The sequence below is a fragment of the Natator depressus genome, chromosome 2, assembly GCF_965152275.1.
Source record: "Natator depressus isolate rNatDep1 chromosome 2, rNatDep2.hap1, whole genome shotgun sequence".
Lineage (NCBI taxonomy): Eukaryota > Metazoa > Chordata > Testudines > Cheloniidae > Natator > Natator depressus.
The window spans coordinates 175,193,293-175,207,039 of record NC_134235.1 but is presented as its reverse complement, the minus strand read 5'-3'; the positions used below and the strand labels follow the sequence as shown (position 1 = coordinate 175,207,039).

General features: G+C 40.2%; 1 protein-coding gene across 3 annotated transcripts in view; it reads right to left on the bottom strand.

The window, feature by feature from the left end:
* ELMO1 (engulfment and cell motility 1) overlaps nucleotides 1-12,924 on the bottom strand; it is a 418,423-nt gene extending 405,499 nt beyond the window's left edge. The window contains exon 1 of one of the 3 annotated variants that reach the window (XM_074945335.1): nucleotides 12,731-12,924. The gene's annotated coding sequence lies outside the window, so the exon portion shown is untranslated. The remainder of the gene's footprint in view (nucleotides 1-12,730) is intronic. The other 2 variants (XM_074945337.1, XM_074945338.1) reach the window with 2 other exon arrangements.
* Between the last annotated feature and the right edge of the window lie 823 nt (nucleotides 12,925-13,747).

The window sequence follows — 13,747 nt, the reverse complement described above, 5'->3', positions numbered from 1 at the left end:
AAGCACTTGCAACTCCTCCAAGCTTGATATCATCCTCAAACTTCATAAATGTACTCTCTATGCTATTATCTAAATCATTGATGAAGATATTGAACAGAACCGGACCCAGAACTGATTAATCATCATTAATAAAGCTACTTTAAATAGTGCAGTAACCACTCAAAAACATAATAAAACATCCAACCATTAAAATTGTATACAAGTGTTCTATTTAACTATAATGTAAAATAAATATTACCAAAAAATAAAAATAAAAGTTGTATCATAAAATTGTATAAATAAAAATTAAAATAAACTTTAAAAAAAAGCACAAAAAGACTGGAATATAATGAAAATAAAAATATCGCAAATATAAAAAAGAAAAACAAGAGCCGTAGAATATAGGCCTGGCTTGACATGAATAATTGGATGTGGCTGAGACCTCATTTCTTGGGAGACAGGATTAGGGAGGAGGTAAATGGGTGCACAGTCTGGAAACAGACTGTCTGTAACTAGCTAAGATAAGTAACACCCAAAGAACCATTTACAATGGACGATATAACAATGGATAAGATAAGCCTGAAATGTAAGATGAAGAAAAGAACAAGTCGTGCACTGACATTGCATACTGTACGTAGATTGCTTCAAAGTGAACGAGTCAGTCCCAAACGTGTGATGCAATGTATAGTAAATGCAATGTAATGTGTAAACGTATATGAAGGAAGAGGTTTGCTGTGTAACTTTGGATGTATGGCACATCCTGTACCATCCCCTACACTTGAGTCTGATCAACTCAGTGCAGCTTTGCTGCATGCCAAATAAAGGAGCCTGAGTTATGAGACTGGAGTCAAACTGAGTTCTTGGGGAATCTAGTGGAAGAGGTCTCAGGGGAACACCAACAACACTATAATAGAGGCTCAAACTAAATGCATACCGCAAATTAAAAAACAAAAACAAAAAAAGCCACCCTGACTAAACAGACTAAAAGAGTTGGTCATCCTTTAAATATTGAAAGTCAAACCTACAGAGGAAAATAGAAAGGAGCACAAACTCTGGCAAGTCCAGTGTAAAAATATAATTAGTCAGGTCAAAACGGAATTTGAAGAGTAATTAACAGAAGACACAAAAACTAACAGCAAAAATGTTTTAAACTACATCAGAAGCAGGAAGCCTGACAAACAATCAATCAGTGGGCCCACTGGATGATTGAGATGCTAAAGGAGCACTCAAGGAAGACAAGCCATTATGGAGAAGCTAAATTAATAATTCTCATTATCTTCACTGCAAAGGATGTGAGGGAGATTCCCACACCTGAATCTTCCTTTTTAGGTAACAAATCTGAGGACCTGTCCCAAACTGAGGTGTCAGTAAAGGAGGTTTGGGGATAAATTAAAAAGTAATAAGTCACCAAGACCAGATGGTATTCACCCAATAGTTCTGAAGGGACTCAACCATGAAATTACTAACTTGGGTATGTAACCTATCACTTAAATCAGGCTTTGTACCAAATGACTGAAGGATAGCTAATGTAATGCCAATTTAAAAAAAAGTCTCCAGGGGCGATCCTTGCAATTAATGGCTGGTAAGCCTAACTTCAGTACCAGGTAAACTGGTTGAAACTCTAGTAAAAAAAAAAAACCCCAGAATTATCAGACACATAGATGAACATGATGTGTTGGGGAAGAATCAACATGGCTTTTTTAAAAGGAAATCATGCTTCACCAATCTATTAGAACCCTCAGGCATGTGGACAAGGGTGATCCAGTGGATATATAGTGTACTTGGATTTTTAGAAAGCCTTTGATGAAGTCCCTCACCGCAGGTCTTAAGCAAACCAAGCAGTCATGGGATAAGACAGAAGGTCCTCCCATGGATTAATAACTGGTTAAAAGAAAGGAAACAAAGGGTAGGAATAAATGGTCAATTTTCACACTGGAGAGAGGCAAATGGCAGGGTCCCCCAAGGATCTGTACTGGAACAAGTATTGTTCAACTTGTTCATAAATGATCTGTAAAAGAGGTGAACAGTGAGATGGCAAACTTTGCAGATGATACAAAATTACTCAAAATAGTTAAATCCAAAGTTGACTGCAAAGAGTTACAAAGGGATCTGACAAAACTAGGTGACTGAGTAACAAAATACCAGATGAAATTTAATGTTGATAAGTGCAAAAATAAGGCATATTGGAAAACATAATCCCCACTATACATAAAAAATGATGGGGTCTAAATTAGCTGTTACGACTTAAATATCATGGAGTCATTGTGGCCAGTTCTCTGAAAATATCTGTTCAATGTGCAGCAGCAGTCAAAAAAGCAAACAGAATATTAGGAACCATTAGGAAAGGGATAGATAATAAGACAGATAATATAATGCTACAATATAAATCCATGGTACACCAACATGTGGAATACTGCATGCAGTTCTGGTCACCCCATCTCAAAAAAGATATATTAGAATTGGAAAAAGTACAGAGAGGCACAACAGAAATGACTACAGGTATGGAAAAACTTCCATACAAGGAGAGATTAAAAAGACTGGAACTTTTCATCTTAGAAAAGAGACAACTAAGGGGGGATATTATAGTTGTTTATAAAATCATAAATGGTGTGGAGAAAGCAAATATCGAAGTGTTATTGAGTCCTTCACAGCATACAAGAAGAGGGGTCACCCAATTAAATTAATAGGCAGCAGGTTTAAAACAAACGAAAGGAAGTACTTCTTCACACAAAGTACAATCAACCTGTGTGACTTGTTGCCCAGGGAAATTGTAAAGGCAAAAAGTATAACTGGGTTCAAAACATAATTAGATAAGTTCATGGAGGACAGGTCTATCAATGGCTATTAGCCAAGATGGTCAGACACACAACCCCATGTTCTGGGTATCCCTAAACCTCCGACTGTCAGAAGCTGGGAATGGACAACAGGGAAGGATCACTCAATAATTGTCCTGCTCCGTTCATTCCCTCTGAAGCATCTGGTACCTGCCACTTTCAGAAGACAGGATTAGGGTGACCAGAGAACAAGTGTGAAAAATCGGGACAGGGAGTGGGGAGTAATAGGAGCCAAGAAAAAGACCCAAAAATCGGGACTGTCCCTATGAAATCGGGACATCTGGTCACCCTAGACAGGATACTGGGTTAAACTGACCACTGATCTGATCCAGTACAGCCATTCTTATGTTCTTATACTGTTTATACTATTCTGCACCACAGCTATGTGAAAATGATACATTTTGTTCTTTCAAAGTTTCACATGTTAATTTTCATTATTTTGTGACTCAAATTTTAGTTTCTAGTGAAATTCCCACAAAAATGATGATTTTCACATAAAAAACAAGTAAAATTCTAAATTTCCTGTACTTCTTAAAAGAAATTTGACCTCTTTGCTCTAAACTAGAACAATCTTTCAGTGAAAAGGGGCCCAATTTCACTCAGAAATCTTTTTACTTGGCTCTTTACACACATACACACAAAAGAGAAGAACCACAGGATTTTGCAGGTTTTGCCACAAGCATAGGTCATTTTTGCGAATTTGAAGGAAAGTGGGGAAAGATTTTGAGGGTTTTGTAATTTTTCCACAAACTTCTGCTATGCTGTAACTACTGCTGTTAGTAATGGCCACTCTGCCCTTTGCTGACTAATAAGAAGCAGTCTGTTTCAATCTTCATACTTTCCAGGGAGGGGAGATTTACAGCAACAAGAGAGAGGTGTACATTCAAGAGGGGATTACCAAAGAAGATTCACATAAATGGCACAGATCAAACCTAGACCCCACATCTAGATCCTGAATTTTGTAAGCCTAGGAAGTAAGGAGGGACCTGTGTCTGGCTATTCCTAGGGGGGAAGGTTAATATGAGGAATGCACTTGTATCACAGGGGCTAGAGTTAGACAATAGTTGTGTGACCTGGCACTTGACGAAGGGAAAAGCAAAATCAGAAAACTGAGGGGGGAGGTGGGAGAGTCCAGCATTTTGAATGCCTACTAGCCAAATGACATATTGAATTTCATTTCCAGAATGAAGAGACTAATACTTATATTTCAGGGTAAAGAGAGGTTTTAAAGAAACCTTGGTTTGGCTGAGTGCTTGGACATTTTGGATAAACTGCTTTTGTAGTTATGAGCCAATACTTATCAGGTTTCAATTTCCAGCTGAAGCTACGACTGTTGCTATGAAAACTAATGTGTGACTATATTCCAAAAAATAAAGTGACGGAAAAGATGCCATTGGAATGTAACAAATATATGCAACAGTGCTAGGAGTAAAAATGGCAATATATTAGCCTGTATCATAACCATGTCTCTTTCTTTCTGTAAGTAAAGACACATACAGGGCAACCCACCACCTTAATACAGCACTGCCTAACCATAAGACAGATGATTTTAGTATTTATGAATTCCTTATTTCTATGGCATTTAAGAGCAATATATTTATGTATACCTCAACATATGGAATATTATTTTAAAGAATTATCGTCAATATGGGCATTATAACAACACTCGTAGGACTAACTTGGGTTATTTTTATGATCCTAACAGGAATCCAGAACCCCACAAACCCTGCACATTTTTGCTCTGTGAATTGTAAATGAAGAATAATTGGAGCGGGAATAATATTTTTCACGTTAGATACAAAATAAATACCAAAATATCTAGACTGGAATCTTCATCATCAAAGCAGTGTCCAACAATAGATAAAGGGACACTGCCAACTTGAAATCTAATCAGTTTCTTAAAACAAATTCAGTCATCGTTTCTGGAAAACACATCTCTTCTCTCCCCCACCCCTTTATACATATGTACACACACACAATATCTCCCTACCAATTTTCGTGGAGGTTTTTACAGTGACGTTTGCTTATTTCAAAATGTTTGTGTGAAAGCTCAAGGCAACATCAGGGAAACTGACTTATGGCCCCAAACCAGCAAACATTTTACATATGCATTTAACTTTCAGCATGTGAATAAGATGAATGGAACTACTCACATGGTTAACATTAAGCATGTATGTAAGTGATGCCAGAATCAGGGTCTAACTGATTATACCTGGGAAGAGTGAAACAGACCAAGCACTGTCAAATGTACAATTAAAAAAAACACCTCAACACTTTCAGTTATGGTAATCTTGGGCATTACTTGCAAAACTAACTAAAAAAATTAAGGCTGGCATGAGATTTTCATGTGGACAGTGTTGCTTTATTGGCCTGTTGGCATCTTTTGCATTGTTTTGCTTTTATCTAACTTTAAAATGTTAGATTTATTTCATAAAAAGGACATTTTGTAAATTTCACAGATTTAAAAATAGCTCTAGAGAGAATTTTTTTTGTCAATATTTGCAACTTCAACAATATATGCAAAAGACTCTAGGAAATGAGATCATCTGCCCAAAACAGGCACCCATTGATATGTGGGGTTTTAAAAAAAAAGGGGGGGGGGCTAGAAACCATCATGCTTGAGGAATCTAAAGTTTCCTCTTAGAAACACTGACCGCGTCTCCCTTTTAATTAAAACAAGCATGAGAAGAAAAAATATGGTTTAACATGTCTGTATTAAAGTGACAGTTAAAAATGGGATGATGCATCATTTCACAGACTGTTCTGTACTCCTAATGTCTGTGTAATAATAATTTGAGCTGTAGATCCTGAAAGTACATAGGCAACTTATTTGTGAGCAGTCTGCAGCGAATGCAAGAACCATATGAGAGAATCTCTGGCAAATACTTAATAAAATTACCTAATTGGGGAACTACTCAAAATGAAAATATCTTCTAGAAAAATGCAAGTGGATTAATTCCAATAAAATTTAAATGATGGCAAAAATGCTATTTTGAAAGATATATCAAGGATATCCAAGATGGAGCAGATTGTCAATCTGGTAGAAACAGCTGCATATGAACAGGTAAACTATATAAAATAAATTAGAAGAATCTGACAGGATTTGGAAACCATTTTTGAACCACCCTTGCTGAAAATCCATGGGCCAGGATCATAGATTGTTTTATTGTGTGTGTGTGGAGGGGGAAACACAAACAAAATACTGGATAAATGAACATCTTCATTGTAGAAGGTAATACAAAAGTCTGTATCCAGTGATGCAGGCATGGCGGGGGAGAAAATGATATAGGGAGATACGGGCTTGCTTTTGCTTTCATTTTTTCACATCTCCTCCTTCAAAACACTCCTTTTCCTGTGATACCTACAATAAACTTGACAGCAGCTAGGCCACTGGTGTGCTGATACCACTGCCTATCATACTGACCTGTACTGTCTCATTGCTTTGTTGTATTCCCCCATCTGTCTGTATCCATCTGTCATCTCTGGTCTTATACTTACTTTATGTCTACACTTAAAAAGCTACAGCAACACAGCTGCAGCGTTGTAATTGCACCACTGTAGCGTTTCAGTGTAGACACTTAGACAGCAACGGGAGGAGTTCTCCCATCAAGGCAGTTAATCCACCTTCCAAAGAGGCAATAGTTAGGTTGACGGAAGATCCATTGATCTTGCACTGTCTACATGGGAATTTAGGTCATCTTAACTATGTCACTCAGGGGTATGGATTTTTCACACCCCTGAGCAATGTAGCTGGGTCGATCTAATTTTCTAGTGTAGACCACCCCTTAGATTTGGAACAGGGGCTCGCTCTCTCTTTGGTTTGTGTTTGTACAGCACTTAGCACAACGGGGTCCTCCTGATCCATGACTGGGGCTCCCAAGCACTATGGTAACATAAATAAATAATAAAGGGGTGGGTAGGGAAATGAGGAGGAAAAAGCAATGTTTACCAAAATTTAGTAAATTGAATACCCCCTTAATTACAATTCAGATTTAATATGTGATTTTTAAAAAAAAAAAGTTTTCCAGGAATTTATAGTCAGCCTATTTTAATGCACACAAGCATGAAACTTGATACAATGTCTGTATCCTAATGCCTTTTTCCTATTCGCACTGCAGGGTTGGAAAAGAGTGGTAAGAAATGATTGTGCGTTTGGAGTGCGAGATAAGGTAATGATTTCACACACACTTTTTGTGTCACACCAAATACAAAAATAATTTGGCAAGATCAGAAGCTTTTTAACCACTGTGTACCAGACGCTGTACAAAAGGTACACACACACACACACACTTTTCCCCTGGATTAGAAAGGAGTCCCCAGTGTCCTTGTTAGAGCAATATCGATCTCCCCATATGCTCTTTCCTGCTTTACCTTCTCCCATCTCATACCACACTAAGGGAGAGGAGGTGGGCTTCAAAGCCCACACTCCAGCTCGAGCTGCAACTTCAAGATACTGTCTACATAGCTATTTTAGAGCACTAGTGGGAACCCCACAAGTCTGAGTCTGTTGACCCAGGCTGGGAGGCTTACTGCCATGGGCTGTGTAGATGTACCCTTAGGCTGCATCTATACTGACAAGGAGTGTACACTAGTATGTGTAACACACACCAAGTATTCTCCATTGCCAACTAGACAACTCCAAAGGAAACTCACACCACCACAGTTTATCTTGTTCACTAGAACTGGACTGAAACTAACTCACTGTACATAGGCCAAATGACCATTCTAAGGTAATGGCTAAGAGCAGAGGTTCCCAAACTTCTTCACAGTATGGGCTATATCTTAGCAAAAAGGGACACCTCCACTCTCATTCACAATTAATTGCACAGACCTCTTTTCTTTCCACTGGCCATCAATAACATCCCTATTGCCATTACAGCAGTTGTTTACGTGGAAAATTGATACCAGAAAATATTTAATAAATTTTTAGCTGACTTTTAATGCTGTTTGGCAGACAGAAGCAAGGAGAAGGAGCAAACGGCATGTAACCACCCACTTCTCCTTGGCCCATCAGCAAGTGTTCCACAAACTAATGGTGATACACAGACCACAGTTTCAGAAATCAATGCCTTAGTACTAGACCTGAATGAGCGAGAGAGGTAAAACACATTACCAATTCCTTGTAGCATTCGGTTTCCGATTCTGTTCTAACAGCAACTGGATAACAACAAGGAAATTTAATATTAGGGCTGCCAACCTATCCATAAATCACCCATTTGTGTCTTGCAAAACTTGTGATAAAAAGATCACGTACAGCAAAGACCCATGCAATAGCTTGACACAGGCATGGAGACTTGAACTACTCTCTCCCCCCACAAGTGGTCCCTTCAGAACAGTGCTGATGTACATTGGCAAGGCAATGTGGAGAAGCTTGCATTGCCACTGCCTTTTCTGTGGATGAATGGCAGACTTCAGTCTCCAGGATTCTTAAAATCCGTTTTACGGGAGTATTTTTTAAAATAATTTGATAAGGACATATAGCACACATGAACCTAAGCCAGACAAAAAGATTCATTGACTATAATTCAGAGATTTATAAGGCCCAAAGAGACAATTGTGATTATCAGGTCCAACCTCCTGTATAATACAAGCCATAGAGCTTCCCTGAATTAATTTCTGTCTGAACTAGAGCATCTCTTTCAAAAACATCCAATCTTGATTTTAAAACGGCCAGTGATGGTGAATCTACCATCACCATAGTTCCAATGTTTAATTACCCTCACTGGTTAAAAAAATGTGCCCTATTTCTAGTCTGACTTTGTCTAACTTCAGGATCTTACTGTACCTTGGTCTCCTAGAGTGAAATGCCCTCTATTATCAAATTTGATTATTGTCAAATATCTGTTCCCCATATAGGTACTTATAGACCGTGATCAAGCCACCCCTTAACCTTCTCTTTGTCAAACTAAACAGATTGAGTCTATAAAACATTTTTTCCAATCCTTTAATCATATTTGTGGCTCTTCTCTAAACCCTATCCTATTTATCAACAGCAAAATGCATTACTTACTTCTGGAGACCTGAATTCAAGTGATAAAAGGGTCACAACTTGGGAAGGAAATTGTGTTTGATGGCCTCATGATTATCTCAAATAGATCCTTATCAAAGTCACAGAACCACAAAAGACTTTAGTGCTATGATTGACAATCTACTCAACAGAGGTGAGACCCAATTCTGGAGTAACAGGAGGTACATACTGCATGTCAGTGCGGAGGTGGACTGGAAGAGCTATGTGGGAAAGCTTGCACTAGTCAGTTATACCCAAGGATATCAAGTCTCTCACTTTAACATGCACTAAATACATCTACTAAATTTAACGAAAGAAACAATATTTAAATGTCCAGGCATTGTCTGTGTCAGCATGGAAAACATGAGATCACACCCAAACACCTCTCAAAAGACTGAACTTCATGGCAAAGAAAATATGTGAACTCAAACCTTATAATCAAAGAGATTTCTATTAGGAGAGTAAACAAAGAGCGGAAGGAAGGGTGGAGCATCAGCACTGTAGATCTGCAATTTGCCACAGAAGGGCATTGCTATAAGGAAGTGTCAGACATGCAGCAGTATTTCAGTAACAGTTAAACCTCCGGTAATACTTACTTTTTCGGTTATACACCGGTAGAGAGCATGTGACAAGTTAACAATAAGGAAAAAAAAAATCAAATCACCTCTGTCAGTACAATGAACACAATGCAATCCACTTAAATGCTGAGAGATGGAACGGAGTAGATCATTGCTGAAGTATTGTTTTGCATTAATCTACTGCATTTCTAAAAATATTCTACATATCTAATCTATAAAATATATTGTTAAACCGTAGGTACTTTCATTGATAAAAATACAATTGTTCTAGCATTAATCAGTGAAATAGTCCACCTAGTCAGCCATCAAATCCATTCAGCTTTAATCCTATCATATTTTTCCTAGCATAATTCAACAACTTCTGGAAAATTCAAGATCAAAAGGGTAGAAATCCTCAATTTCTTTTCTGCTGCTCACAAAGGAAATTCAGACAGCCACACTCTTACCTAAACTGCAACCTACGGAGAAGACACAAATTGTATGATGCTGCACTGTGATTCTCAATAGGATTACAAAAAATTATTAACCCATTTAAATGCACAGCCTCACTGCCTGGAGAAACTGATAATTAGGTATCTCTCTAGTTTACTACATCAGATGAAATGATCAAAGGGTTACACTAACTGCAGTATCTGCCAACAGTACCTGTTTAATACAGTTAATGCGGCAACATGATGCTAACCTTTATTACCCAACTAACCCAAGTGAATTTTAAAAGTTGCTGCAAGATGATTTAATCACTCCCTAAAATGTGTGTTGTCACACATGCTTCCTTAATGCTATACCACAGGGAGGTTTACCAGTAAATTACCACTAGTTCTCTTTCTCCTCCCTACCTAATTACTACTATTACACAGTCAGATTACAGCTGTTAGGTATACCACAAGAATTAAACAGATTTTCCACCATGGAACTGGGTGGCTTGGAAAACACAACACTTCTGATCTTCTGAACTCAAGACAGAGTGAAATGAGTCTTATGAAAAAAGCAGGTATTTTTCTGCATTGAGAAATATTCAACATGGGTTGAGCGATCTAGTAGGTATGTAACTGCAAAGAAGTCAATTTGCATGAACACTGAATGATCTCTAACATCTAGAAAGAGCATGGTTTGGTACCCATTGATGAGATAGATAATCCAATTGCCTACCCCACATCCCAGTTGTGAATAATAAAGGATTTAGTTCTAGTTCTTTCTCAACTTTTCCCTTGATAAGGATCTTAATAAGGGACACTCCGACAACCTAGACTCAAAATCTAAAGAAAAATGAGATATTTATGAACATATTTCGAGTATATGTATTTACATCAAAATGCTATATCATGAAGCGCAGATTATAGACAATATTGTCTGCACTAAAGTTAACACATTATACACTTCTGGCACTATTATCATCTTTGGCTCTCTCTTCAGGGTGTTTGTCCCACATTTCACCCTTGGCAGGTTAAAAGACAGGCTTATAAAAGTAATAATAAAATATGGTTCTTCTGAAATGTACTCTTGCATAATGACAGGTTTCAGAGTAGCAGCCGTGTTAGTCTGTATTCACAAAAAGAAAAGGAGTACTTGTGGCACCTTAGAGACTAACCAATTTATTTGAGCATAAGCTCACGAAAGCTTATGCTCAAATAAATTGGTTAGTCTCTAAGGTGCCACAAGTACTCCTTTTCTTTTTGTGAAATGTACTCAGTTATTTTTCAGGAACTTTGTTATAAAAATAAACTGTGTATGGACTTGAAGCCAAAAAACTGAACACTCCACTTCTTGGATTTCATACCCACTTGGTTTAAGGGGTTGTATGCCATGGCTATGCATAATTCCCAGCCACATTCCAGTACAATAATTTTATATGAAATGCATCCTCAGTCAGACCATATTTATTGCTATGCGGACAGATCTTAGAAAAGGCAACCCCTACTGAGAGCTCTTGAATACTGAGTAAAAGTTCTTGGCAAAGGGAAGAGGCATGAACTCAGAAGAAGGTGACTAATTAACAACAATGAACTAAGGGCTGGACTACATGCAGAGTTGCACTGCTTAAACTTAAGGTTTCTTTTTAAACTTATTTGGCACCAGCAACTCTTGGTTCGGTTTAAACCAAGTTTATTTTATTTTATCTTGTACAGATTAGGAATGGATATAAACTAAACCAAAATAAGCCATTCTTAAACAGAAGAAGAAGAAAAAAAGAGCATCCATGCTTGTATCAGCTTTACTAAACCAGTACAAGTTTGTGTGCAGGGACCCCTTAATCTTCAAGCTTCAAATATATGATGGGGTGGGGGGAAAAAGCAGAGCAAGAAAAGAATCTTAGTTCAACCATCCTCTTCCACCAACATATTAAAGAGCACATTAAACCTTCAGAATGATCCCCTCTATGCATTAGAGCTACATGCACAAGTGACTGCTCTGCAGACAGCCTTGTGTTTGCCTGAGTGCATTTGCAGAGTACACGCAATTGCTAACACAGATGTTCCCAACCCACTTTATGAGGTCAACTGTCTGTAAGACCAAGTTGCCACGGCCCAGCACTTTGCAACAACAGGACCAGCAGAGAGGGATCTGCGGGTGGCTGGAGACACATCAATCAACAACCCCCCCCCCCGCAAAAAAAATGACAAAAACAGCACACACGCACCAAAACCTCCTGTTTCGGGAGAGTGACTGGGTCGGAGGAGGACAGGGCAGGGATGAGAGGCGGGGGGCAGAAGGGGGGGACGCGCGGGGGCAGGTAGTGTCACGGGAGCGGGGGGGGGGGGCGTGAGTGGAAGGGCAGATTGGGAAAAGGGGGCCGGGCTAGCGGCTGAGGGCACGGAGCGAAGCGCTGCTCCCAGCGCCCGGGGCCGTGGAGGCAAAGGAGCGCGCCGCAAAGGGCAGGGAGGCTGCGCCCCCGCCCCGCCTGCCCCCCAGGCGGCCCCGGCGGCGACACGGGGCAGGCGGGCGCGCTGACAAGCACGAGGGAGGGCGGCTGCGTTTCCTCTTCCTCAGCGCGATGTCAGCCGCTTCCCCCTTCCCCAGCACAGCCGGGGCCACGCTCCCCCTCACCCCCCCAGGCGGGCACGTCTCCCACCAGCCCTCCCCCTCAGCCAGGTGCGGGCTCTCCTCCTGCAGCCGCCTGCCACCCCCCACACAGCCAGCATCCTACCCCCCCCTCCTCCTCCTCCCACGGCGGCCCCCCCCCGGCCCCTCCAGCGTCCACAGCAACGTGCTCCCCTCTCCCCCATTGCACTGCCAGGGACACCCCCTACCGCAGCCCGCACCCCTCTCCCCGAGAGCCTTCTCAGCCCACCGTGCATCCCCCCGCAGACCTGCCCAAACGGAAACGAAAGTACCTTAAAAACCCAGGCACCACCTTCACCCCCAGCAGCCAAGTGCAGAGTGGAGCCGGGGTGAAGTTTGCTGCCCTGCGGCAGCGAGCGCCTGGCAGCTCCGCCGTTTCCTTTCCCCGGCCCGCGCCTCTCCCACCATTGAAGTTGGGCTTTTTACCGCTGCTGTTTTGGTGTTTCTGACTCTATCCCATCATCAGACTGAAACACACATTCTGCTGCTGCAGCTCTCACTTCCTCTTCCTTCCTCCTGCTGGCCACACACCCAATTTGCATCTGCAAGAAGCCCCAAGATAATCTGCAAAGTATCGCTGAAGGAATGGTGAGTATTTACCAGCACCTGCGAAATAGGAGACAAGCAATTGTTTTACTTTATTCATTTAATCCTTTGGGTTTTACAGTCTACATTTTCCCACGCTATGATTATATGTCTCTTCCTACTATCTCCATTTTGTGTATTTAAAAAAATCACTAAAAACATACAGAATAAAAAAGAGAAACTCAGTACTTTTCCTCTAACATAATTTTTAAGAAGCTTTTCATTGTCTCTGTCTGTGATGAATGATTTTGCAACAGATCCATGCTCTGCAGGCAGCAGTGCAGAAGTAAGGGTAGCAATACTGCAACCCTCCCTACAATAACCTTTAAAAGAAAAGGAGTACTTGTGGCACCTTAGAGACTAACAAATTTATCTGAGCATAAGCTTTCCTGAGCTACAGCTCACTTCATCAGAGGTATGCATCCAGTGAAGTGAGCTGTAGCTCACAAAAGTTTATGCTCAAATAAATTTGTTAGTCTCTAAGGTGCCACAAGTACTCCTTTCCGTTTTGCAGATACAGACTAACACAGCTGCTACTCTGAAACCTACAATAACCTTGCGACCCCCCCCCTCACGATTCCTTTTTGGGTCAGGACCCCTACAATTACAATACTGTAACACTTCAGATTTAAATAGATGAAATTTACAAAATTTCAAAATCCTACGACAGTGAAATTGACCAAAATGGACTGTGAATTTGGTAG